The sequence below is a fragment of the Phocoena sinus genome, chromosome 1, assembly GCF_008692025.1.
Source record: "Phocoena sinus isolate mPhoSin1 chromosome 1, mPhoSin1.pri, whole genome shotgun sequence".
Lineage (NCBI taxonomy): Eukaryota > Metazoa > Chordata > Mammalia > Artiodactyla > Phocoenidae > Phocoena > Phocoena sinus.
The window spans coordinates 112156890-112183523 of NC_045763.1; the positions used below are offsets into that span (position 1 = coordinate 112156890).

The 26634-nt window shown below is 38.9% G+C and overlaps 2 long non-coding RNA genes across 2 annotated transcripts; both read right to left on the minus strand.

The window, feature by feature from the left end:
• Positions 1 to 282: 282 nt before the first annotated feature.
• LOC116764979 lies at positions 283 to 1767 on the minus strand. The gene is made up of 2 exons (XR_004353110.1): positions 1623 to 1767; positions 283 to 873 (listed from the first exon to the last, which is right to left on the minus strand). It is a non-coding gene; the product is annotated as an uncharacterized LOC116764979 (long non-coding RNA).
• Positions 1768 to 7252: 5485 nt separating this feature from the next.
• Positions 7253 to 8698, minus strand: LOC116765079. Its single transcript, XR_004353133.1, has 2 exons — positions 8593 to 8698; positions 7253 to 7843 (listed from the first exon to the last, which is right to left on the minus strand). It is a non-coding gene; the product is annotated as an uncharacterized LOC116765079 (long non-coding RNA).
• Positions 8699 to 26634: the final 17936 nt, after the last annotated feature.

Here is a 26634-nt window from a genome sequence, read left to right on the forward strand (position 1 = left end):
ATGCCTAAGCCAGTTGGCACTGTAAAGGTGATTTTCCCCACATTTTAGTTAAGGGATTGAACTTCTGAGGAGTTAACTAATGTGTTCCTCAAATCAATCAAGCAATAATCAAGAAAATAACCTGGACTTGAAATTATATACAAATAATCATCGATATAACTCAAAATTCACATAACACTGGTGGTGAGAGCCTGAAATTTGGATCGAAGAAGGATAGAAATCAACCAAAATTATGATACGATATTGCTAAAAGCAGGTTTTCAAAGAAACAAAATACTTTTACCATCCCCAAAAAAAATTGTATTTTATTCAGGAAATGGAGGATAAGTAACAACTGCTCATCTGGCAGAAACCACTGCCCATGTGACAGATACACACAGAAGACTCTGAGAGAATCCTCAGAGGACACTCAAGAGGAGAGATACTGCCCTTCCCTCTGAGGCTCTGGGATGCTTTTTCGGACACCTCCCAGAGGGAATCAGCATAGCAGACTCAGATAGGAAACCTCTGTCCGTCAGGAATCCCCAACGCACACTGCAGGCTGAAGGGTGGAAAGCTTCTTCTGTATCCATGATAGGCTTTGAAGAGAAGATGAAGGTGGAGCTGTGGAACTAGATGAGCTGATTGTGCTTATCCTTTCCAGAGGCAGATAAAACCTGAAGCTGTTACTTGTCCTTGGGTGGGCACTTCTGCTGGCATTGCTGGGGAGGTGGCACAGGAGTGCATTTCTCAGTGCACTTTATAGGTGGGCAAGGGTCTGTACCCTTTTTAGGTGAGCAAGGATCAGGGCACTGTGTTGGGCACACTGGAGGTATCTTGCACTGCTGCTTGCACTGCTGCTCTTGAGAAGACATCTTTCTGGAATCTTTATATCTGAAAGAAAGTATATGACCGTGTTCACAAGAAGGAATTCCTTCAGAGAGAAGACCCAAAGCTTTTAAAGCTCAAATAGGCAGTATCTCTCCAATCTCTAAGTATGGGTTTTAATCTCTTTAATACCTTTTAATGAATTTCTGACTTCTCTCTCATTCTTTAGCAAATCTATTCATCAGCCCAGAGACAACCTTCTCTTTTCTCGTACAACATTTCCAAAGAAAATATCTTTGTTTGAAAGAAACAAGAGACGTTTTCTGTGTTGTTTATTTTGTTTTGCTATTTTTATGAAAACAACATCTTCAAAACACACCATCACAAGTTCTAAAATCCTGGGCAAGCTCACTAGCAATTCCTACCACAATTTTCTCTCATGAGGTCCCGACAGAATGACTGTACAGAGCAAAGTGCAATCAGGATGAAAGTAAGAGCCTCACACGTTCCAAGATATATGCCTCTGAAATCACAACAGAGGTCCAAGAGATAGGCATAGAAAAACGTAAATCATTTGCTCTTTATCCCTTCATGTCAAAATTTCCTCTTAATTTCTTTTTCAATAGAGGAATTCAAGCTATGTATCAGAAATCTAGTAAATACAATATAACATTGTGCCCATATTCCAAGTTCCCATCCACTATGTAGCATTATACCCTTGGTCATAACTTTGGACCCATCAAATTTACGGGGTCCAGCATAAACTCAATATTCAGGGGCCTGAGAACAAAGTTGAACTGAAGAGTCATACTCACCAGGTTCTCCAAAGTCAATCGGAACTCGAGTAGCAGGAGGATAGCTGTCGTGCAGCAGAGGCCCTTTTTATTGGGGTTGCTGCCCCACCCAGGGGGAAGCGGAGCTACCAAAACTGGCCTGGTTCAGTCATTTCCCAACCAAATGCAAATCCATCCATAACTGGCTTGGCAGGGACTCTGAAAACAGGAAATGTCCTGCACCAGGATCTCCTCACTAGATTATGTTCTCATGACTCACAGAGTCCCTGCCTTAGCTCTTCGTTTCAGCAATTTATGGCAGTGGGAGGATTTTGAAGCTTCTCTAACATGCAGACAAACGTTCCGTTTCTTGAATGGGGAAGATGACCCTTTTCTATCTTTCACCTTCCTTGGCTTCTAAAACTGCCTGCCTAGTTGCACTTGAACTGGTGTCCATTTTATTGTACATACTGGTTTGAGAAAGGCCTGGATACCTGGTGACACCATTCTCTTTATCTCAAGACCCTCTCATAATGCATTTCCTCTTGATCCATGGCTTACTAAGTGAAGTCTCTTCTCCTCTTCTAACATGGACAGAGGGTAGGTTGCGGATCATCTCCGATGACGTCCCACCATGATACTTAAATACGTTCAGTAAAGTGGTGACCTCTAGGGACCCCCTTTCACTGCTTTGCTCCTTCAAATTAAGAACATCCAGCAGTCACATTCCTATGAACTTTGTAAATCTGTTTCACTTCCGGCCACAAGGAATTCACTAGGAGCGTAGCTTCACCTACCATAATTCCAATCAGCTGGCAGATCAGAACCTAGACTTACAATACAAACCAAGCCTTTTACTCATACCTCCCAAACATGACATATCACCTGCTCTTACCTAACTTCTCTCAAAGGACCTCTTTGGATTTCTTCAACTTTTGAAGAAAGCTCAGAGGAGTGTTTAAATATTCTGGCTTCCTGTCCCTTTGAAATTTTTGGAAAACCCTATCTAATATACAATGCCATTCAAGTCACTAAGTTTATATGTATTTAATATTTACGAATTATTTAAATACATGTTTTGTTTCACATCAAATCTAGGGGTAAATTCCAGAGAAAGTTGATATCCCTTTATTAAAAATGCAGTCACTGAAGTTCATTGCCATTCATATACAACTTCTTAATGATTAATAATAATTTTGTTAAAATTTTAACCTACGTTTTACATTTTCCATTTTGCTCACTGTGGAACATAGGTCAAATAAGCCTATTTCCTGCTCTACTTTCTTCATAGAATTTGTCAGTGTGTTGGAAGGAAGGTTTGCTGGTTGCTTTATGGGTCAGCTTCCCTGGCATATGGTCCCCGGTTATCTGGTCAAACATTATTCTGGGTGTTTCTAAAAGGATGCTTTTGCAGGAGAGTATTATTTAACTCAGTGGCCTGAGTAAAGGTGGTTGCCTTCTATAAGGTGGGAATTCCTCTTCGAATACACTGACCGCCTCAATAGAACAAGGCTGATCGTCACCGAGGTAAAAGACGATTACCCTGTTGGATGGGCTTCCAGCAGGCTTTCAGCTCTGCAGATTTTGAGTTTGCCAAACTTTGTAATCTCTCTAGCTCTCTCAATCTCTCTCTCTCTCTCTCTCTTTCTCTCTCTCTCACACTGTCTCTCACTTTCTGTAACATATTTCTCTATATGTATATATATCTATATACATATATATTTATACATTGCAATATTTAATTTGAATATTTCATCTGGCTTATCATGTACAAGATTACGTATGGTCAATTAAATTAAAACATTTCAAAGTTATTATAAAGTGAAGTTAAAGTAAAAAATACTACTGTTACATGACACCTCTGATGTGAAATTATGACAAATATAATGAACTTTTAGAAAATAACTGAAGTTCAGGAACCAGTGCCCTAGCATGTTCTCCAAATATCTTATTTCTACCTTTTCAGAGATTCAGTTGTCAACAGTTCTTCTACATTTCCTCTCTTCTCTCCTGGACCTGAACACTACTCTTTTCTCTGCTGGCCCCTTGGGTACTGAAGCTTCTCGTGATGGGCCATGGCTGGTGAAAAGCCCTGTCTGGTTTAGAAATAAAGTTGCAACTCTCACTTTATATTACTGTGGAGTGTGGGAACACACGTTTCTTGGGATCAGGATGTCCCTCTCACCTGACATGAACACTTCCCTAGAGTGCCGTCGTGTGCTTAAAATTCCTTTATCAGGACATAAATCCCTTGTATTCCATAAGTAAATATCAGGTTTCAATTGTGTGAAACCAAAAATAGATATAAGATACTATTTAAGACTCACAGCATCACATATAAGTGATTGAGAGTGGGGTTGGGATTGGAGAGAAGATCAGAGCACTAAGGTCTGAAATCTAGATGAAATATGGACTTAGGGCTCATCTGATATACTTGCTTTCTTCTGCTCTTTCCAAACATGTTTTATGGTTTTCAAGACAGTAATACGAAAAGGTTTTCACTGTTTATTCTCGGTCTTCGTTTTCAACCCTCCAGAAGCCTCAACCTGCCATTTTACCTTCACTGCCCCATATATACAACATAACTGTCCAAGTTGGTACTGTGATATGTTGCCCATGCATTTAGTAATAATCCTTTCATATCTTGCATAATTCTACCTGCAGTCTGAAGGAAGAACTGGCCTAGTAACGTGTCTTGGGCAATTAATCAGGAAGCTTCTTAGGAATGTCATTTTATAATGGCAAAGGAGGAAAGAGTGGAGAATGAAGAGGAGAGGAAGAGAAAGGGGAGACACTTGAGACTTGAGAAGAGTCACCAGATAAGCATGTGTCAGAAGACCAGGACCTAACCTTTCCCTCAAGTTCAGCCACACCTTCACTACTATAAAGTATTTAAATATTATAATAAATGGCTACAAAAATGAGATTACAGTATATAATATATAATTGGGAAAACATAAAGTTGTTCAAAAATGAACACATCTAATAAACTGCCAAGAAAAATCACTGCTTATATTTTGCTCTATTTAGTGTTAGGAGGCTTCTATTTTCATAAACCCACAGACATGCATACATGTCTTTCAGGTTACTGATCTGAGATCTTTTATCTTTTGCAACATAAATGCTTCTAGCCATAAGTTGCTCTCTATGCACTGCATTACATTTATCCCTAAAGGTCTTGTATGCTTTATTTGCCTTTTCATTCATCCCAAAGTATTTTCTCTTTCTTTGTTATTTCTTCTTCGAGCCATTGTTTATTTAGGAATGTGTTTCCAAACTCATAGATGTCACAGAAACAGAGACTACAATGGTGGTCAGCAGGGGCTGAGGGGTTCGGCAAAAGGGGAGATGTTGGGCAGTGGGTACAAGCCTGCATCATACGATGAAGAAGCTCTGGGAGTCTATGGAACATCGTGGTGAGTCTAGTTAATAACACTCGGCTGTGTAGTTGAAACTTGCTCAGAAAATACACCTTAAGCATTCTCATCACACAAACACACACACACACACACACACACATACACAAATACACAGACATGCCCATATTTCAATGGTTAATGTTGAAGTGATTAATGTGTTAATTGACCGATGGTGATAATCACTGCACAAAGTACACATATGTCAAATCATCCCATTAGGCACCGTAAATATGTCCAATTTAATTTGTTAATTATACCTCAGAAATACCAGATGGAAAAGATGAAAGAAGAACCATGCTACGAAACAGTAACAAAGTTTGAGAATCTTTGTGTTCCTTCTCCTCCTTGCCTCTCTTAGGCTCTGATACTATTCTCTGAGAGAGCTTCCCTTAACAACTCTTCTCTGTGGGCCTTGTATCCACCTCACAGTGGATAATCCCTTCTCGTCACCTATACTGACCACATCTGATGTAGGTAGTGTGGAAAGTGGGGAAAGCAGGGCTGGAACATCATTAACATTCTTGAAAAATCACTCTTTTTTGTTTTGGCACATACTTTATTTAGTTGTCAATTCCCTCAAAAACTAATTAGACACCCGATATAATTCATTCTTCCAATCATTTCTGTGTCCCACGGACCTCACTCAGGTCCTTTTCTGGAAGTAATTTTCTGGCCTGATTAAATTTCTGCCTTGATCCCTGAACATAATTTAACTACCATGAGGCTCCCTGACACACAGGTGGATAGACTACAACTTCTGTCTCTTTTCTCTGTTGTTACAGTCAACTGAAATTGGACTTCAAGTTCAAAACCACCTCTAAAATCATATCTTACTCTTTAGGGATTACAAGTGTTGAGTTTCCTAATTCAACAAGGTTTTGAATATCTGGTCGGTATTTTTTTCTTTCCATTTTTTTTTTTTTTTTTTTTTTCTGACCTGCAAGCCAGAAATTCTTTTCTCAACATACATTTATTGAAATACCCTGGTCAAATCAACAAGTGACCTATATTTGGTCTGCATCTCGGAATACCATGGACAACAATTACTGCAAACATTTTGCCATTGAATAAAATGTATCACCATATTTACTGCTTCCAATATCAGACTCCTTGCCAACCACCTCGAGACTCTAAGCCAATGCCATGTTTTAAGATTTGTTACAGAAGCATCCCACCTCAAAGGCTAATTTCTGTGTCAGGTCAAATAACACTAGCTACAGGAGAGACAACTCCAAAATATCAGTGTTGATTTCTCACTCAGGTAATAGTCTGATAAGCGTTGGGCAGTAATCTGGACATCTTTTTTTCCTGCAGTTCTGGCATCTTGGGCTCCTTTACTTCTAGGACCACAAGAAGAGATATGCTTAAAGAACACCCTTTTCACGGCTTACTGGACCTGTAAGCTACGCACTTAGAAAACAAGCTGCATAGCAACAGTCATTTTGTAAATCTAGATAAACATTGGAAACCCCAGTGTACCTCAGAAGTGGGGTCAAATCAGTCAAGAAAGTAATTTCTGACGTGAAAAAATATAATAAGACACTGAGGTTTTTGAGTTTTGCAGTAAGAAGAACGTGTTGTGCACATGGAGAGCAGGCAGCACTTTGCCTGGTAAGGACCCTTGAAACTTCCCTTTATTTGTACTACCCATGAACACAGAACTACTATAATTTTATGCAGAGGATCCCAATAATTTCCCAAAGCATTTAATATGTCACATGACATTATAAATACAGTTAAGTTGGAAAAGAAAAGGAACACAGAATATGAAAGTGTAGTATAGTTTAAGAATCTCTTTATGTGCTGTGCTAGGTACGTCTGAGCCTCTTTCCTGCTACAGCAAACATGGTGATGGTGGTGATGGTGGTGACAGTGACGATGACAGAGATATTGAAGACTTGCCACCTCACAAAGTGCTAATTATGTGCCCAGCATTGTGGCAACTGAATTACACACATTCATGTAAATTTTATGCCTAAGCCAGTTGGCACTGTAAAGGTGATTTTCCCCACATTTTAGTTAAGGGATTGAACTTCTGAGGAGTTAACTAATGTGTTCCTCAAATCAATCAAGCAATAATCAAGAAAATAACCTGGACTTGAAATTATATACAAATAATCATCGATATAACTCAAAATTCACATAACACTGGTGGTGAGAGCCTGAAATTTGGATCGAAGAAGGATAGAAATCAACCAAAATTATGATACGATATTGCTAAAAGCAGGTTTTCAAAGAAACAAAATACTTTTACCATCCCCAAAAAAAATTGTATTTTATTCAGGAAATGGAGGATAAGTAACAACTGCTCATCTGGCAGAAACCACTGCCCATGTGACAGATACACACAGAAGACTCTGAGAGAATCCTCAGAGGACACTCAAGAGGAGAGATACTGCCCTTCCCTCTGAGGCTCTGGGATGCTTTTTCGGACACCTCCCAGAGGGAATCAGCATAGCAGACTCAGATAGGAAACCTCTGTCCGTCAGGAATCCCCAACGCACACTGCAGGCTGAAGGGTGGAAAGCTTCTTCTGTATCCATGATAGGCTTTGAAGAGAAGATGAAGGTGGAGCTGTGGAACTAGATGAGCTGATTGTGCTTATCCTTTCCAGAGGCAGATAAAACCTGAAGCTGTTACTTGTCCTTGGGTGGGCACTTCTGCTGGCATTGCTGGGGAGGTGGCACAGGAGTGCATTTCTCAGTGCACTTTATAGGTGGGCAAGGGTCTGTACCCTTTTTAGGTGAGCAAGGATCAGGGCACTGTGTTGGGCACACTGGAGGTATCTTGCACTGCTGCTTGCACTGCTGCTCTTGAGAAGACATCTTTCTGGAATCTTTATATCTGAAAGAAAGTATATGACCGTGTTCACAAGAAGGAATTCCTTCAGAGAGAAGACCCAAAGCTTTTAAAGCTCAAATAGGCAGTATCTCTCCAATCTCTAAGTATGGGTTTTAATCTCTTTAATACCTTTTAATGAATTTCTGACTTCTCTCTCATTCTTTAGCAAATCTATTCATCAGCCCAGAGACAACCTTCTCTTTTCTCGTACAACATTTCCAAAGAAAATATCTTTGTTTGAAAGAAACAAGAGACGTTTTCTGTGTTGTTTATTTTGTTTTGCTATTTTTATGAAAACAACATCTTCAAAACACACCATCACAAGTTCTAAAATCCTGGGCAAGCTCACTAGCAATTCCTACCACAATTTTCTCTCATGAGGTCCCGACAGAATGACTGTACAGAGCAAAGTGCAATCAGGATGAAAGTAAGAGCCTCACACGTTCCAAGATATATGCCTCTGAAATCACAACAGAGGTCCAAGAGATAGGCATAGAAAAACGTAAATCATTTGCTCTTTATCCCTTCATGTCAAAATTTCCTCTTAATTTCTTTTTCAATAGAGGAATTCAAGCTATGTATCAGAAATCTAGTAAATACAATATAACATTGTGCCCATATTCCAAGTTCCCATCCACTATGTAGCATTATACCCTTGGTCATAACTTTGGACCCATCAAATTTACGGGGTCCAGCATAAACTCAATATTCAGGGGCCTGAGAACAAAGTTGAACTGAAGAGTCATACTCACCAGGTTCTCCAAAGTCAATCGGAACTCGAGTAGCAGGAGGATAGCTGTCGTGCAGCAGAGGCCCTTTTTATTGGGGTTTGCTGCCCCACCCAAGGGGAAGCGGAGTTGTCCAAACTGGCCTTGTGCAGTCATTTCCCAATCCAAATGCAAATTCATCCATAACTGGCTTGGCAGGGACTCTGATAACAGGAAATGTCCTGCACCAGGATCTCCTGAATGGATTACGTTCTCATGACTCACAGAGTCCCTGCCTTAGCTCTCCGTTTCAGCAGTTTATGGCAGTGGGAGGATTTTGACCTCCCACTTCTCTAACTTGCAGACAAACGTTCCGTTTCTTGACTGGGGAAGATGACCCTTTTCTATCTTTCAGCTTCCTTGACTTCTAATACTGTCTGCTTAGTTGCACTTTAACATGTCGCCATTTTGTAGTCCATACTAATTTGAAAATGGCCTGTCTACATGGTGACACCTTTCTCTTTATCTCAAGTTCTTCTTACAATACATTTCGTGTTGATCCACAGCTTGCTAAGTGAAATCTCTTGTACTCTCCTAAAATGGACTGAGGGAAGTTTGCAGATGATCTCAGATGACTTCCCAACAGGATACTTAGATACGTTTAGTAAAGTGCTGACCTCTAGGGTCCTCCTTTCACTGCTTTGCTCCTTTAAATTAAGAACATCCAACAGTCAGATTCCTATGAACTTTATAAATCTGTTTCACTTCCAGCCACAAGGATTTCACTAAAAGCATAACATCACCTACCATAATTCCAATCAGCTGGCAGATCAGAACCTGGATTTACAATAGAAACCAAGGCTTTTACTCATACCTCCCAAACATGATATAGTACCAGCTCCTTCCTAATTTCTCCCAAAGGACCTCTTCGGATTCTTCAACTTTTGAGGAAAGCTCAGAGGAATGTTTAAATTCTCTGGCTTCCTGTCCCTTTGAAATCATTGGAAACCTTCAACTTTTGAGGAAAGCTCAGAGGAATGTTTAAATCTCTGGCTTCCTGTCCCTTTGAAATCATTGGAAACCCTATCTAATATGCAATGCCATTCAAATAACTAGTTTTAAATCTGTTTATTATTTATGAATTATTTAAACACATTGATTCACATCAAATCTAGGGGTATATTCAAGGGATAGTTGAAATCACTTTATTAATAATTCAGTGTTTGATGTTAATTGCCATTCATACACTACTTCTTAATCATTCATAATAATTTTATTATAATTTTATCCTATGTTTAGATTCTTCCATATTGATCACAGCAAAATATAAGTGAAATTAACCTATTTTGTGCTCTACTTTCTTCATACAATTTGTCCGTGTGCTGGAAGGAATTTTTGAAATTATTTACTGGTCATATTGACTGGAACAGGTTTCTCAAATATTTGGTCAATCTTTACTCGGGCTTTTTCTCTAAGGATGTTTTTGGATGAGAGTAATATTTAAATCAGTGCCCTGAGTAAAGCAGTTTGCCCTCTGTAAGTGGGTAGGCCTCATATAGTCATGAGGCTGGAAGGCCTCATTCTAGCCTTCCTAATCTCTCTCTTTCTATTTGTCTTTTTCTCTGTCTCTTCTCTCTCTCTCTCTCTCTTGCTTTGTGTGTGTGTGTGTGTGTGTGTGTGTGTGTGTGTGTATGTCTCTCTCTCTATTCATATATATATGTATATATACATACATATATGTAAATTGAATATTTCTTCTTCCATTTCATGCGCTTGATTCCCTATGGCTGATTAAAAATTCAAAAAGTTAGTTTAAAGTGAATTTAAAGTAAAAAATATTAATATTACCTGATACTTGTGATGTATAATTATAACAAATATAATGAACCTTTAGGGAATAGCTGAAGTTCAGAAAACAATGCCCTAGTATGTTCTCCAACCCTGGCAAAAGATTTCATTTCTGCCTTTTCAGTCCTGGACCTAAAGTATCCTCTGTCCCCTTAGGCACTGAAACTTTTCTTATGGGTCCTGGCTGGTGAGCGGCCCTGTCTTATTTAAGAAAAATTTTTAATACTGGCTTTATGTTGCTGTAGAATGTGGTAACACATTTTTAATAGAATCAGGATGTCCCATCTCACCTGACCCCAACACTCCCCTAGACTGCTGTCATAGGCTTAAAATTCCTTTATCAAGAAAATAAATATTTTTTATTCCACCAATAAATATCAGATTTAAATTGTGTGAAATGAAAAATAAATGTAAGATACCATTTCAGACTCAAACCACCACATATAAGTGACTGAGAGTAGGTTTGGGGAGGGGAGAGAGGATCAGAGCACTAAAAGTCTGAAATCTAGGTGAATTACAAACTTAGGGCTGATCTATTTGCTTTCTTTTACTCTTTCCAGATATGTTTTAGGTCTTTAAAAGATAGTAAGTTTAAAAATGTATTTTCATGCTCATTTTCTGTCTTCTCCTTCAGCCCTCCAGTCTCCTCAACCTTCTATATTACCCTTTGCTCCCCAGTGTGTACTCCTAACTGTCCAATTTTGTACATTTTCATGTCAACACATTTAGTGATTAGTTCTTTCATATTTTTAAAAATTCTTGCAGTCAGTAGAGCTGACTAGTTGCAAATTAAAAGTTTAAAGTGATGTTGCTAAATGCTTTTCCTTGTCTTGGCCAAATAATCAGGAAACTTTTCAGGACTGTGGTTTTATAATGGGAAATGAGGAAAAAGAGGAGAATGAGGAGGAGAGGAATAGAAAGAGGAAGCCCTTGAAACCTATGAAACAGTCACCAGCTATGCTCTGGAAAGTGAAGGATCACTGAGTCAACCCAGCATCACATCCCCTCAGTTAAACAGGTTGTGTTCCCAGAACTGTTTTGTTCCTGTCAGTAAGGAAAAGCTTTTAACCCAGACTACCATTGGCCATGACCATCCAGGGACAGAGCCATGACTAGAGCACCTTCAGGAAGGGTGTCTACAAGCAATGTCATCACCAGATGGATCATATAGAGTATTTCAGAGGACAAACAGAAGGAACTTTACTCAACAGATCAGTTACTACTCCCCATAGTTTCACATCACATCCTAGACATAAATCCTTAGAGAAATGTCTGATTCTGTCATCAAAAAATTTGAGAATTAACTGCTCAAATGGGATTGCAGTGTCAGTTACTCCAGCTTTGCTCATACCTGGGGTCATTCCCGCTGAGGACACATCTCTCAAAAAGGGCACAAATCATTATAGTCAAAGCACCAAAGTCACAGCAAGCCTGGTGCCCCCAACATGTCAGGCAGCAGTCACTTTATTGGCTGCAGTGGTGAACTTGAACACTCAAGACTTCCTCAAGATCAACTACATGAAATGCTGCAATGAGGACTACTGTCTCCATTCTGTAGCTTTCTGGGGGTTTTACTATGAATTATTACTATAAGAAAAATGACAGGAAAGAACATTTTTTAAAATTTTGTCCAATTTTTGCTTCAACATTTTATCTCACGTATTACTACTATATGTTATACACCATTGAACAGAATAATCATGAAAATTAAGATTCTACAATAAAATAGGGAAGAAATAAAAATAAGTAAATGAGAATTATGGTAAGATATTCCTGATATTTGTAGGGAAAAAAAGGTAACTGCAAGTACCCTTGAATTTCTGCCTTTTGCTTTTATTTCTGAGTGTCAGGCTCACTCTCCACCAACTTTCCATAATCTTGCTGAATTGGACAAATTACAGTACATTCTTATGGTTGAATTCTTAAGATCATCAAAGAGCATTTTTACAAGTTGTTTTAATATTATCAAATTATAATTTTAAATCATGTGTAAAACATGATGAGATTTTGATTAACATACATTCGAGAAAAGACAGGAAATGCATATAATTTGCTAAGAGTGATTTACTGGTGTAATTACAGATAATTTTTACTTTTGTGTTTTTCTTTTCAAAAGATTCTCCAAAGAATATCTACTAATGAGTAAAGAATCTTAAAATGTTACTTTGAAAAGGGAACAAGAGACAAGTCTATCTATTCCTCAATTAGAGGGAAAATATTCTTCCTCCATTCCAGACCAGATGTTTTACAACAACATTTCTGGCCAATCATCAAAGTTGGGACTGGAGGTGGTAGATGTTTTACTGTTATTCTCTCGATATTTGATTACATCTCAATATAAACCTTCTTGAAGAAAAATCCCAATGATAATCCACCCTCATCCCAGAATTGATACACAAAAGCCACAGGCCCCCGACAGTCATATGCATCTATGCAACAGTTCAATCAAAAATGGAGGATCATACTTAGCTTAAAAACTAATGAGGAATGAGTTTGTCCAGATTTCAAAGTCAGACAGATAGAAATCCTAAAATTGGTCAGACTATGATAAATTAGGTAAAAGTGGGCGGTAGTAAAAGAGGTAGTGATGATAATAACATAGCAGTAATGATAGTACCTACTTTTAAACTGTTATGAGAAATAAATTTTAAGAAGAAACTATATAAAGCACTTAGCACGGGTGACAGAAAGTATACAATTAGTTAAATAATAAATTGTTAATCAAATAAAGACAAAACATCAAGTCCAAGTTGTGTTTGATGGTTGAGGATGTCATTTGCTTCATTTTATTTAGAAGATTTTCAACACCATTCCATGAAAGGTTTTATTTTATTTTTCTATATATCCTTTATCCTTCCTTTGTTTTTTGTTTGTTTTTAATTTTTTTTATTTTTATTGGAGCATAGTTGCTTTACAATATTGTGTTACTTTATACTGTACAACAAAGTGAATCATCTATACGTATACATATATCCTCTCTCTTTTGGATTTCCTTTTCATTTAGGTCACCACAGAGCACTGAGTAGAGTTCCCTGTGCTATACAGTAGGTTCTCATTAGTTATCTATTTTATACATAGTATCACTATGCATATATGTTAATCCCAATATCCCAATTCATCCCACCACCACCCTTTTCCCCCTTGGTATCCATACATTTGCTGTTTACATCTGTGTCTCTATTTCTGCTTTGGAAATAAGACTGTCTATACAAATTTTTTTTCAGATTCAACATATGTGTGTTAATATACAATATTTGTTTTTCTCTTTCTGACTTACTTCACTCTGTATGACAGTCTCTAGATACATCCATGTCTCTACAAATGACCCAATTTGATTCTTTTTATGGCTGAGTAACGTTCCATTGTATATATATACCACATCTTCTTTATCCATTCCTCTGTTGATGGAAATTTAGGTTGCTTCCATGTATTGGTTACTGTAAATAGTACTGCACAGAACATTGGCGTGCGTTTTTGAATTATAGTTTTCTCAGGGTATATGCCCACTAGTTGGCTTGCTGGGTGATATGGTAGTTGTATTTTTAGTTTTTTAAGGAATCTCCATATTGTTCTCCATAGTGGCTGTATCAATTTACATTCCCACCAACAATGCAGGAGGGTTCCCTTTTCTCCACACCCTCTCCAACATTTATTATATGTAGACTTTTTGATAATGGCCATTCTGACCAATGTGAGGTGATACCTCACTGTAGCTTTGATTTGCATTTCTCTAATAGTTAGCAATGTTGACCATATTCTCATATGCTTTTTGACCACCTGTATGTCTTCTTTAGAGAAATGTCTATTTAGATCTTCCACCCATTTTTTGATTGGGTTGTTTGTTGTTGTTTTGGGGTTTTTTTATATTGAGCTGTATGAGCTGTTTGTATATTTTGGAGTTTAATCCTTTTTCTGTTTCTTTCTTTGCAAATATTTTCTCTCATCCTGAGGGTTGTCTTTTCATCTTGTTTATGGTTTCCTTTGCTGTGCAAAAGCTTTTACATTTCATTCAGTCCCATTTGTTTATTTTTGGTTTTACTCTCATTACTCTAGGAGGTGGGTCAAAAAAGATCTTGCTGCAATTTATGTCAAAGAGTGTTCTGTCTATGCTTTCCTCTAAGAGTTTTACAGTGTCTGGCCTCACATTTAGGTCTTTAATCCATTCTGAGTTTATTTTTGTTTATGTTGTTAGGGAGTGTTCTGAGAAACAAAAATGGAGCTGGAGGAATCAGACTCCCTGACTTCAGCCTATACTACAAAGCTACAGCAATCAAGACAGTATGGTATTGGCACAAAAACTGAAACATTGATAAATGGAACAGGACAGAAAGCCCAGAGACAAACACAAGAACCTATGGTCACCTAATTTATGACAAAGGAGGCCAGAATACACAATGGAGCAAAGACAGCCTCTTCAATAAGTGGTGCTGGGAAATCTGGACAGCTACATGTAAAATAATGAAATTAGAACAGTCCCTAACACCATGCTTCATTTTTAAAAAGAATTTTTATATCATTTCTATTTTAAGTCACTTCCAAAAGTTTTAAGGAGAAAGCTAATAAGAACACCCAACTTGAATTAGGTATAAAGAAATAATAAAATGGACTATCATAGACAGTTATTCTTATGTGGTGAAATGAGAGTTAATCTAAGCAGAAATTTAGGACATAGTATAGAAACAGGACAATATAATTGTTCCTAGGTATTTGGACTCAAGCCTTCCTCTGAATATTGTTAAATACCAAAAAAATCCCAATCCAATAAAATCTAACATGTTAATTTTGTTGGTGGAAAAATAACATTTATAAATATTTATTATTCTGTATTAAAAATATGATGTAATTTCTGGTTCCTTTTACTAACACTATGGTTAGCTATTTAAGACAATAGGAAAATCTCTGGTTTAAATATCACATTCCTCCTTGTGGCAGTTTACCCAAATGTCAGGCTAAGTCCTTATAAGAAAATGAATAGGCCTTGGGGAAGATGGCGGAAGAGTAAGACGTGGAGATCGCCTTCCTCCTCACGGATACACCAGAAATACATCTACACGTGGAACAACTCCTACAGAACACCTACTGAAGGCTGGCAGAAGACCTCAGAGCTCCCAAAAGGCAAGAAACTCCCCAAGTACCTGGGTAGGGCAAAAGAAAAAAAGAAAAAACAGAGACAAAAGAATAAGGACGGCACCTGCACCAGTGAGAGGGAGCTGTGAAGGAGGAAAAGTTTCCACACACTAGGAAGCCCAATCCGTGGGCGGACACTGCGGGAGGCGGAGGGGGGAGCTTCGGGACCGCGGAGTAGTGCACAGCGACGGGTGCGGAGGGCAAAGCGGGAAGATTCCTGCACAGACGATCGGTGCCGACCGGCACTCACCAACCCGAGAGGCTTGTCTGCTCACCCGCCAGGGCGGGCGGGGCTGCGAGCTGAGGCTCGGGTTTCGGTTTTGGACGGAGCGCAGGGAGAGGACTGGGGTTGGCGGCTTGAACATAGCTTGAAGGGGTTGGTGCACCACGACTAGCCGGGAGGGAGTGCGGGGAAAAGCCTGCACCTGCCGAAGAGGCAAGAGACTTTTTCTTCCCTCTTTGTTTCCTGGTGCACGAGGAGAGGGGTTTAAGAGCGCTGCTTAAAGGAACTCCAGAGACGGGCACGAGCCGCGGCTAAAAGCGCGAACCCCAGAGACGGGTGCGAGCCGCGGCTGAGGGCGCGAGCCCCCGAGACGGGCACGAGCCGCGGCTGGAAGCGCGAACCCCAGAGACGGGCGCGAGCCGCGGCTAGAACCGCGGACCCCAGAGACGGGCGGGAGACGCTAGGGCTGCTGCTGCCGCCACCAGGGGGGCTGTGTGCGAGCACAGGTCACTCTCCGCGCCCCTCTTCCGCGGAGCCTGTGCAGGCCGCCACTGCCAGGTTCCCGGGATCCAGGGACAACTTCCCCGGGAGTACACACGGCGGGTCTCAGGCTGGTGCAACGTCACGCCGACCTCTGCCGCAGCGTCACGCCGCCTCTGCCGCTGCAGGCCCGCCCCGCACGCAGGGCCCCGCCTTCCCCCATCCCCCAACCCCCGGCCTGAGTGAGCCGGAGCCCCCGAATCAGCGGCTCCTTTAACCCCGTCCTGTCTGAGCAAAAAACAGACGCCCTCCAGCGACCTGCACGCAGGGGCAGGGCCGGGTACAAAGCTGAGCTCCTGTGAGCTGTGAGAGCAGGGAGGAGAGGGGGAGGTCTCTCCCGGCAGCCGCGGAGGCGGCGGATTAAAGCTCCACGATCAACTTGATATACCCTGCATCTGTGGAATACCTGAATAGACAGGGAGTGATCCCAAATTGAAGAGGTGGAATTTAGGAGCGAGATCTATGATTTTTTTCCCTTTTCCTCTTTTTGTGAATGTGTGCGTGTATGCTTCTGTGTGAGATCTTGTCTGTATACTCTTGCTTCCACCATTTGTCCTAGGGCTCTATCCGTCCATGGTTTTTTTAAAAAAATTATTTTTTCTTAATAATTAATTTTAATTGTAATAACTTTATTGTACTTTACCTTCGTTCTTTCTTTCTTTCCTTCCTTCCTTCCTTCCCTCCTTTAGACAGCGAATCACCCCAGGTTGAGGAGGTGGTCTCTGGGAGCAGGATTTATGATTTTTCCCCCTTTGCCTCTTTTTGTGAACGTGTATGTGTATGCTTCTGTGTAAGATTTTCTCTGTATAGCTTTGCTTCCAACATTTGTCCTAGGGTTCTATCCGTCCCTTTTTTTTTCCAAATATTTTTTAGTTCAATAACTATATTATACTTTATATTATTTTTACTGTATCTTCTTTCTTTCTGTCTTTTTTCCTTCTTTCCCTCCTTCCTTCATTCCTTCCTCCCTCCCTCCCTCCTTTCTTTCCGTCTTTGCTTCTTTCTTCCTTCCTTCCTTTCCTCCTTTCCTTCTTTCTTTCCTCATACTTGTACTAATTCTCTCTACATTTTCTCCTTCTTTCCCTCCTTCATTCCTTCCTCCCTCCCTCCCTCCTTTCTTTCCTTCTTTCTTCCTTCCTTCCTTTCCTCCTTTCCTTCTTTCTTTCCTCATACTTCTACTAATTCTCTCTACATTTTCTCCTTCTTTCCCTCCGTCCTTCCTTCTTTCCTCCCTCCCTCCCTCCTTTCTTTCCTTCTTTGCTTCTTTCTTCCTTCCTTCCTTTCCTCCTTTCCTTCTTTCTTTCCTCATACTTCTACTAATTCTCTCTACTTTTTCTCCCTTTTATTCTGAGCCGTGTGGATGAAAGGCTCTTGGTGCTCCAGCCCAGAAGTCAGGGCTCTGCCTCTGAGGTAGGAGAGCCAACTTCAGGACACTCGTCAACAAGAGACCTCCCAGCTCCACATAATATTAAACGGCAGAAAACTCCCAGAGACCTCCATCTTAACACCAGCACCCAGCTTCACTCAACGACCAGCAAGCCACAGTGCTGGACAACCTATGCCAAACAACTAGCAAAACAGGAACACAACCCCACCCATTAGCAGAGAGGCTGCCTAAAATCATAATAAGGCCACAGACACCCCAAAACACACCACCAGACGTGAACCTGCCCACTAGAGAGACAAGATCCAGCCTCATCCAGCACAACACAGGCACTAGTCCCCTCCACCAGGAAGCCTACACAACCCACTGAAACAACCTTAGCCACTGGAGACAGACATCAAAAACAACGGGAACTACGAACGTGAGCCTGCAAAAAGGAGATCCCAAACACAGTAAGATAAGCAAAATGAGAAGACAGAAAAACACACAGCAGATGAAGGAGCAAGATAAAAACCCACCAGACCTAACAAATGAAGAGGAAATAGGCAATCTACCTGAAAAAGAATTCAGAATAATGATAGTAAGGATGATCTGAAATCTTGGAAGTAGAATGGACAAAATGCAAGAAACAGTTAACAAGGACCTACAAGAACTAAAGATGAAACAAGCAACGATGAGCAACGCAATAAATGAAATTAAAACCACTCTAGATAGGATCAATAGCAGAATAACTGAGGCGGAAGAACGGATAAGTGACCTGGAAGATAAAGTAGTGGAAATAACTACTGCAGAGCAGAATAAAGAAAAAAGAATGAAAAGAACTGAGGACAGTCTCAGAGACCTCTGGGACAACATGAAACGCACCAACATTCGAATTATAGGGGTTCCAGAAGAAGAAGAAAGAAAGAAAGGTACTGAGAAAATATTTGAAGAGATTATAGTTGAAAACTTCCCTAATATGGGAAAGGAAATTGTTAACCAAGTCCAGGAAGCAGAGAGAGTCCCATACAGGATAAATACAAGGAGAAATACGCCAAGACACATATTAATCAAACTGTCAAAAATTAAATACAAAGAAAGCATATTAAAAGCAGCAAGGGAAAAACAACAAATAACACACAAGGGAATCCCCATAAGGTTAACAGCTGATCTCTCAGCAGAAACCCTACAAGCCAGAAGGGAGTGGCAGAACATACTGAAAGTGATGAAAGAGAGAAACCTGCAACCAAGACTACTCTACCCAGCAAGGATCTCATTCAGATTTGATGGAGAAATTAAAACCTTTACAGACAAGCAAAAGCTGAGAGAGTTCAGCACCACCCAACCAGCTTTACAACAAATGCTAAAGGAAAATCTCTAGACAAGAAACGCAAGAGAAGGAAACGACCTATAATAACGAACCCAAAACAATATAGAAAATGGGAATAGGAACATACATATCGATAATTACCTTAAATGTAAATGGACTAAATGCTCCCACCAAAAGACACAGATTGGCTGAATGGATACAAAAACAAGACCCTTATATATGCTGTCTACAAGAGACCCACTTCAGAACTAGAGACACATACAGACTGAAAGTAAGGGGATGGAAAAAGATATTCCATGCAAATGGAAACCAAAAGAAAGCTGGAGTAGCAATTCTCATATCAGACAAAATAGACTTTAAAATAAGGACTATTAAAAGGGATAAAGAAGGACACTACATAATGATCAAGGGATCGATCCAAGAAGAAGATATAACAATTGTAAATATTTATGCACCCAACATAGGAGCACCTCAGTACATAAGGCAAATACTAACAGCCATAAAAGGGGAGATCGACAGTAACACAAACATAGTAGGGGACTTTAACACCCCACTTTCACCCATGGACAGATCATCCAAAATGAAAACAAATAAGGAAACACAAGCTTTAAATGATACATTAAACAAGATGGACTTAATTGATATTTATAGGACACTCCATCCAAAAACAACAGAATACACATTTTTCTCAAGTGCTCATGGAACATTCTCCAGGATAGATCATATCTTGGGTCACAAATCAAGCCTTGGTAAATTTAAGAAAACTGAAATTGTATCAAGTATCTTTTCCGACCACAAGGCTATGGGACTAGATATCAATTACAGGAACAGATCTGTAAAAAATACAAACACATGGAGGCTAAACAATACACTATATAATAACAAAGTGATCACTGAAGAAATCAAAGAGGAAATCAAAAAATACCTAGAAACAAATGACAATGGAGACAGGGTGATCAAAAACCTATGGGATGCAGCAAAAGCAATTCTAAGAGGGAAGTTTATAGCAATACAATCTTACCTTAAGAAACAGGAAACATCTCAAATAAACAACCTAACCTTGCACCTAAAGCAATTAGAGAAAGAAGAACAAAATACCCCCCATATTTAGCAGAAAGAAAGAAATCATAAAGATCAGATCAGAAATAAGTGAAAAAGAAATGAAGGACATGACACCAAAGATCAAAAAAACTAAAAGCTTGTTCTTTGCCAACATAAACAAAATTGATAAACCATTAGCCAGACTCATCAAGGAAAAAAGGGAGAACACTCAAATCAATAGAATTAGAAATGAAAAAGGAGAAGTAACAACTGACACTGCAGAAATACAAAAGATCATGAGAGATGACTACAAGCAACTCTATGCCAATAAAATGGACAACCTGGAAGAAATGGACAAATTCTTAGAAATGCACAGCCTGCCAAGACTGAATCAGGAAGAAATAGAAAATATGAACAGACCGATCACAAGCACTGAAAATGAAATTGTGATTAAACATCTTCCAACAAGCAAAAACCCAGGATGAGATAGCTTCAGAGGCGAATTCTATCAAATATTTAGAGAAGAGTTAACACCTATACTTCTCAAACTCTTCCAAAATATGGCAGAGGGAAGAACACTCCCTAATGCATTCTACGAGGCCACCATCACCCTGATACCAAAACCAGACAAGGATGTCACAAAGAAAGAACACTACAGGCCAAAATCACTGATAAGCATAGATGCAAAGCTCCTTAACAAAATAGAATCCAACAGCACATTAAAAGGGTCATACACCATGATCAAGTGGGGTTTATTCCAGGAACGCAAGGATTCTTCAATATGCGCAAATCAATAAACGTGATACACCATATTAAATTGAAGGAGAAAAACCATATGATCATCACAACAGATGCAGAGAAAGCTTTCGACAAAATTCAAAACCGATTTATGTTAAAAATCCGACAGAAAGTAAGCTTAGAGAGAACTTCCTCAACATAATAAAGGCCATATATGACAAACTCCCAGCCAACATTGCCCTCAATGGTTAAAAACTAAAAAACTTTCCACTGACATCAGGAACAAGACAAGGTGGCTCACTCTCACCACTCTTTTTCAACATAGTTTTGGAAGTTTTAGCCACACTAATCAGAGAAGAAAAGGAAATAAAAGGAATCCAAATTGGAAAAGAAGAAATAAAACTGTCAGTGTTTGCAGATGACATGATACTATACACAGAGTATCCTAAAGATACTACCAGAACACTACTAGAGCTAATCAGTGAATTTGGTAAAGTAGCAGGATACAAAATTAATGCACAGTAATCTCTGGCATTCCTATACACTAATGATGAAAAATATGAAAGTGAAATCAAGAAAACACTCCCATTTACCATTGCAACAAAAAGAATAAAATATCTAGGAAAAAACCTACCTAAGGAGACAAAAGACCTGTATGCAGAAAATTATAAGACACTGATGAAAGAAATTAAAGGTGATACAAATAGATGGAGAGATATACCATGTTCTTGGATGGGAAGAATCAACATTGTGAAAATGACTCTACTACCCAAAGCAATCTACAGATTCAATGCAATCCCTATCAAACTACCACTGGCATTTTTCACAGAACTAGAACAAAAAATTTCACAATTTGTATGGACAGAAAAGACCCCGAATAGCCAAAGCAATCTTGAGAACAATAAATGGAGCTGGAAGAATCATGCTCCCTGACTTTAGACTACACTACAAAGCTACAGTAATCAAGACAGTATGGTACTGGCACAAAACCAGAAATATAGATCAATGGAACAGGATAGAAAGCCCAGAGATAAACCCACACACATATGGTCACCTTATCTTTGATAAAGGAGGCAGGAATGTACAGTGCAGAAAGGACAGCCTCTTCAGTAAGTGGTGCTAAGAAAACTGGACAGGTACATGTAAAATTATGAGATTAGATCACTCCCCAACATCATACAGAAAAATAAACTCAAAATGGATTAAAGACCTAAATGTAAGGCCAGAAACTATCAAACTCTTAGAGGAAAACATAGGCAGAACACTCTATGACGTAAATCACAGCAAGATCCTTTTTGACACACCTACTAGAGAAATGGAAATAAAAACAAAAATAAACAAATGGGACCTAATGAAACTTCAAAGCTTTTGCACAGCAAAGACAATCATAAACAAGGCCAAAAGACAACTCTCAGAATGGAAGAAAATATTTGCAAATGAAGCAACTGACAAAGGATTAATCTCAAAAATTTACAAGCAGGGCTTCCCTGGTGGCGCATTGGTTGAGAGTCCGCCTGCCGATGCAGGGGACGCGGGTTCATGCCCCAGTCCGGGAGGATTCCACATGCCGCGGAGCAGCTGGGCCCGTGAGCCATGGCCTCTGAGCCTGCACGTCTGGAGCCTGTGCTCCGCAACGGGAGAGGCCACAACAGTGAGAGGCCCGTGTACCGCACAAAAAAAAAAAAAAATTTACAAGCAGCTCATGCAGCTCAATAACAAAAAAACAAACAACCCAATCCAAAAATGGGCAGAAGACCTATATAGATATTTCTCCAAAGAAGATATACAGAATGCCAACAAACACATGAAAGAATGCTCAACATCATTAATCATTAGAGAAATGCAAATCAAAACTACAATGAGATATCATCTCACACCAGTCAGAATGGCCATCATCAAAAAATCTAGAAACAATAAATGCTAGAGAGTTGTGGCAAAAAGGGAACACTCTTGCATTGCTGGTGGTAATGTGAATTGGCACAGCCACTATGGAGAGCAGTATGGAGGTTCCTTTAAAAACTACAAGTAGAACTGCCATATGACCCAGCAATCCCACTACTGGGCATATAACCTGAGAAAACCAAAATTCAGAAAGAGTCATGTACCAAAATGTTCATTGCAGCTCTATTTACAATAGCCCGGAGATGGAAACAACCTAAGTGCCCATCGGATGAATGGATAAAGAAGATGTGGCACATATATACAATGGAATATTACTCAGCCTTAAAAAGAAATGAAATTAAGCTATTTGTAATGAGATGGATAGACCTAGAGTTTGTCATACAGAGTGAAGTAAGTCAGAAAGAAAAAGACAAATACCATATGCTAACACATATATATGGAATTTAAGGGGAAAAAATGTCATGAAGAACCTAGGGGTAAGACAAGAATAAAGACGCAGACCTACTGGAGAACGGACTTGAGGATATGGGGAGGGGGAAGGGTGAGGTTTGACAGGGCGAGAGAGAGTCATGGACATATACACACTAACAAACGTAGTAAGGTAGATAGCTAGTGTGAAGCAGCCGCATGGCACAGGGATATTAGCTCGGTGCTTTGTGACAGCCTGGAGGTGTGGGATAGAGAGAGTGGGAGGGAGGGAGACGCAAGAGGGAAGACATATGGGAACATATGTATATGTATAACTGATTCACTTTGTTATAAAGCAAAAACTAACACACCACTGTAAAGCAATTATACCCCAATAAAGATGTTAAAAACAAAACAGAGAGAGGATCCAAATTGATAAAATAAGAAATAAAAGAGTTGATATCCTAGAAATACAAACAATCCTAAGAGAATACTGTGAACAGTTATATGCCACCAAATTGGACAACCTAGAAGAAATGGATAAATTCCTAGAAACATACAACCTTCCAAGACTGAATCAGGAAGACATAATTTGAACAGACTAATTACTAGTATTGAAATTCAATCAGTAATCCAAAAACTCCCAGCAAACAAAACAGAATAGTACAGCTTCACAGAGGAATTCTACCAAAAATATAAAGAAGGGTTAATACCTATTCTTCTCAAGCTGCTCCAAAAATTGAAGAGGAGGGAACATTCCCAAACTCATTCTATGAGGCCGCAATATGCCTGATTCCAAAATCAAACAAAGACATTATGAAAAAAAGAAAATTACAGGTCAATATCACTAATGAACATAGATGTAAAAATCCTCAACGAAATATTAGCAAAAGGAATTCAGCAATATGTAAAAAGGATCATACTTCCTGATCAAGTGGGATTTATTTCAGGGATGCAAGGATAGTTCAATACTCACAAATCAATCAATGTGATACCCTACATTAACAAAAGGAGAGATAAACTCACATGATCATCTCAACAGATGCAGAAAAAGCATTTGACAAAATTCAACACCAATTCATGATAAAGACTCTCAACAAACTAGATATAGAGTGAACATATCTTAACATAATAAAGGCCATTTATGACAAAACCACAGCTAAAATTAGGAAAAAGACAAGATTGCCCACTCTCACCATTTCTATTTAACATAGAATTTGAAGTTTTAGCCATAGCAATCAGACCAAAAAAAAGAAAAGAAATAAAAGGCATCCAACTTGGAAAGGAAGAAGTAAAACTGTCACTACTTGCAGACAGCATGATAGTATATATATATGTGTGTGTATATATATATATATATATAATCATATATATATGACTCAAAAGTCTCCACCAAAAACTATTGGAACTAATAAATGAATTCAGTATAGTTACAGGATTCAAGATTAATATACAGAAATCTGTTGCTTTTCTATACACTAGTAATGGACTATCAGAAAAAGAAAGCAAGAAAACAATCCAGTTTAAAACTGCATCAAAAAGAAGAAAATGCCATGGAATAAACTTAACCAAGGTGGTGAAAGGCCTATACTCTGAAAACTATAACATGTTGATGAAGGAAATTGGTTGATACAAAGAAATGGAAAGATGTCCCATGTTCATAGATTAGAAGAATTAATTTTCTTAAAATGTCCATACTACCCAAAGCAATCTTCAGATTTAATGCTATCCCTATCAAAATACCCTTGACATTTTTCCAGAACTAGAACAAATAATCCTAAAATTTGTATTGAATCACAAAAGACACCAAGTAACCAAAACAATCTTGAGAAAAAAAACAAAGCTGGAGGTATCATGCTCCCTGGCTACAGACTATACTACAAAAGTACAGTATGGTACTGGCACAGAAACAGACATATAGATCAGTGGAACAGAAAAGAGAGCCTAGAAATAAACCCATGTCCATACAGTCAATTAATCTACCACAAACAAGGCAAAAATAAACAATGGGTAAAAGACAGTCCCTTCGATAAGTGGAGTTGGAGAAACTGGACAACTGCATGTAAAATAATGAAATTAGAACATTTTATACACAAAAATTCACTCAAATGGATTAAAGACCTAAATGTAAGACTGGACACCATAAAACTCCTAGACGAAAACATACAAAAAACAGTACACTCTTTGACATAGTTTTACAACATTTGGGGGGGATCTGTCTGCTCAGCCAAGAGAAACAGAAGCAAAAGATAAACAAATGTGACCTAATCAAACTTAAAAGCTTTTGCACAGTGAAGGAAACTATCAAAAAAATGAAAAAAAATACCCTACTGAATGGGAGAAGATATTTGCAAATGATATGTCTGATAAGGGGATATATCAAAATACATAAAGGGCTCATACAATTGAATATAAAAAAACACAATGAGAAAAGGTTATTTTAAAAAGTGAGTAGGGGGCAAAAAGATATCTAGAACATTAAGAATTTTTCACTAATAATTTTTATTCCAGAAGCTTATTTGTGTTATATAAATTTTACTTAGGCTGGATTTTTTAAGTAAAATTAAACTATATTGTAAAAAAAACTTACTTTAGAAACAATAATACCTTTATTACCTTTAAGATTATTAAAGAAATCAGAACAGTATTTTAAAATATCCCAACAGGACTCATAAGGGATGTAAGTATTTAGTAGAATATGAATTTGAAACAATGAAGATATACTCTTTTACCCATTGTATCAGTTCCAATTTAAGCAAGATTCATGAAACATTTTATTGTAAGAGCCTGTAAGAGCCTAAAACCCTGGATCAAATGGGAAAAAAGATAAAAGATTCACACACACACACACACACGCACACACACACACACCACTACTATCTCCCGCTCCACCATAACAAAAACACTGATCAACTATAGTTACCAAAAGCAAGTTTTAAAAAATAACCAAAAAAGAGAGAAAGAAACTAAATTTACATTTGACCATGAATTATATTCTTTATTCATGATGCTGAAAGGAATATACATTGCTGGAAGATTGGTATCCCACCTATATCATAGGCAGAAGGCACGCAATAGGGTTTGATCTTGCTCCCCTTTCTGATGTCTCAGGAAGCTTGGAATCAGGGGTGGTTCTTGGTCAGAGAGAAGCTTTCTACCACTTCAGAAAAGTCACTTGTCTGTCACATATTATTTCAGGCAGAGCAGGGGCAAAGATGAGTAAGGATACAAAAAAGACACAATAGTAGGATTTAGAACTCATGAATTATAATGTCACATTTGATCTTATTTCATGGTCCTGAAAGTTTGGGAGCTGAAAGTGATGTTGGTGGGCCTTTCTTCTGGCAGGATGAGGGTTACGGAACAGAAGGGCCCTTCTTCTGGCACTGCACAGGTGGGTGCTGTATAGGTGGGCATTTGGAGGTGGGCATGGTTCAGGACTCTTGAGGAGAAGACAGGAGGAGGTTCTCAGGGCTGCCATGTCACAGGGAAAGGGTGTGGAATCCAAACAGTCATCAAGAAGGTATTAAGAAATCAAAGCAGATCCTTGAAAATCAAAAGGATAAT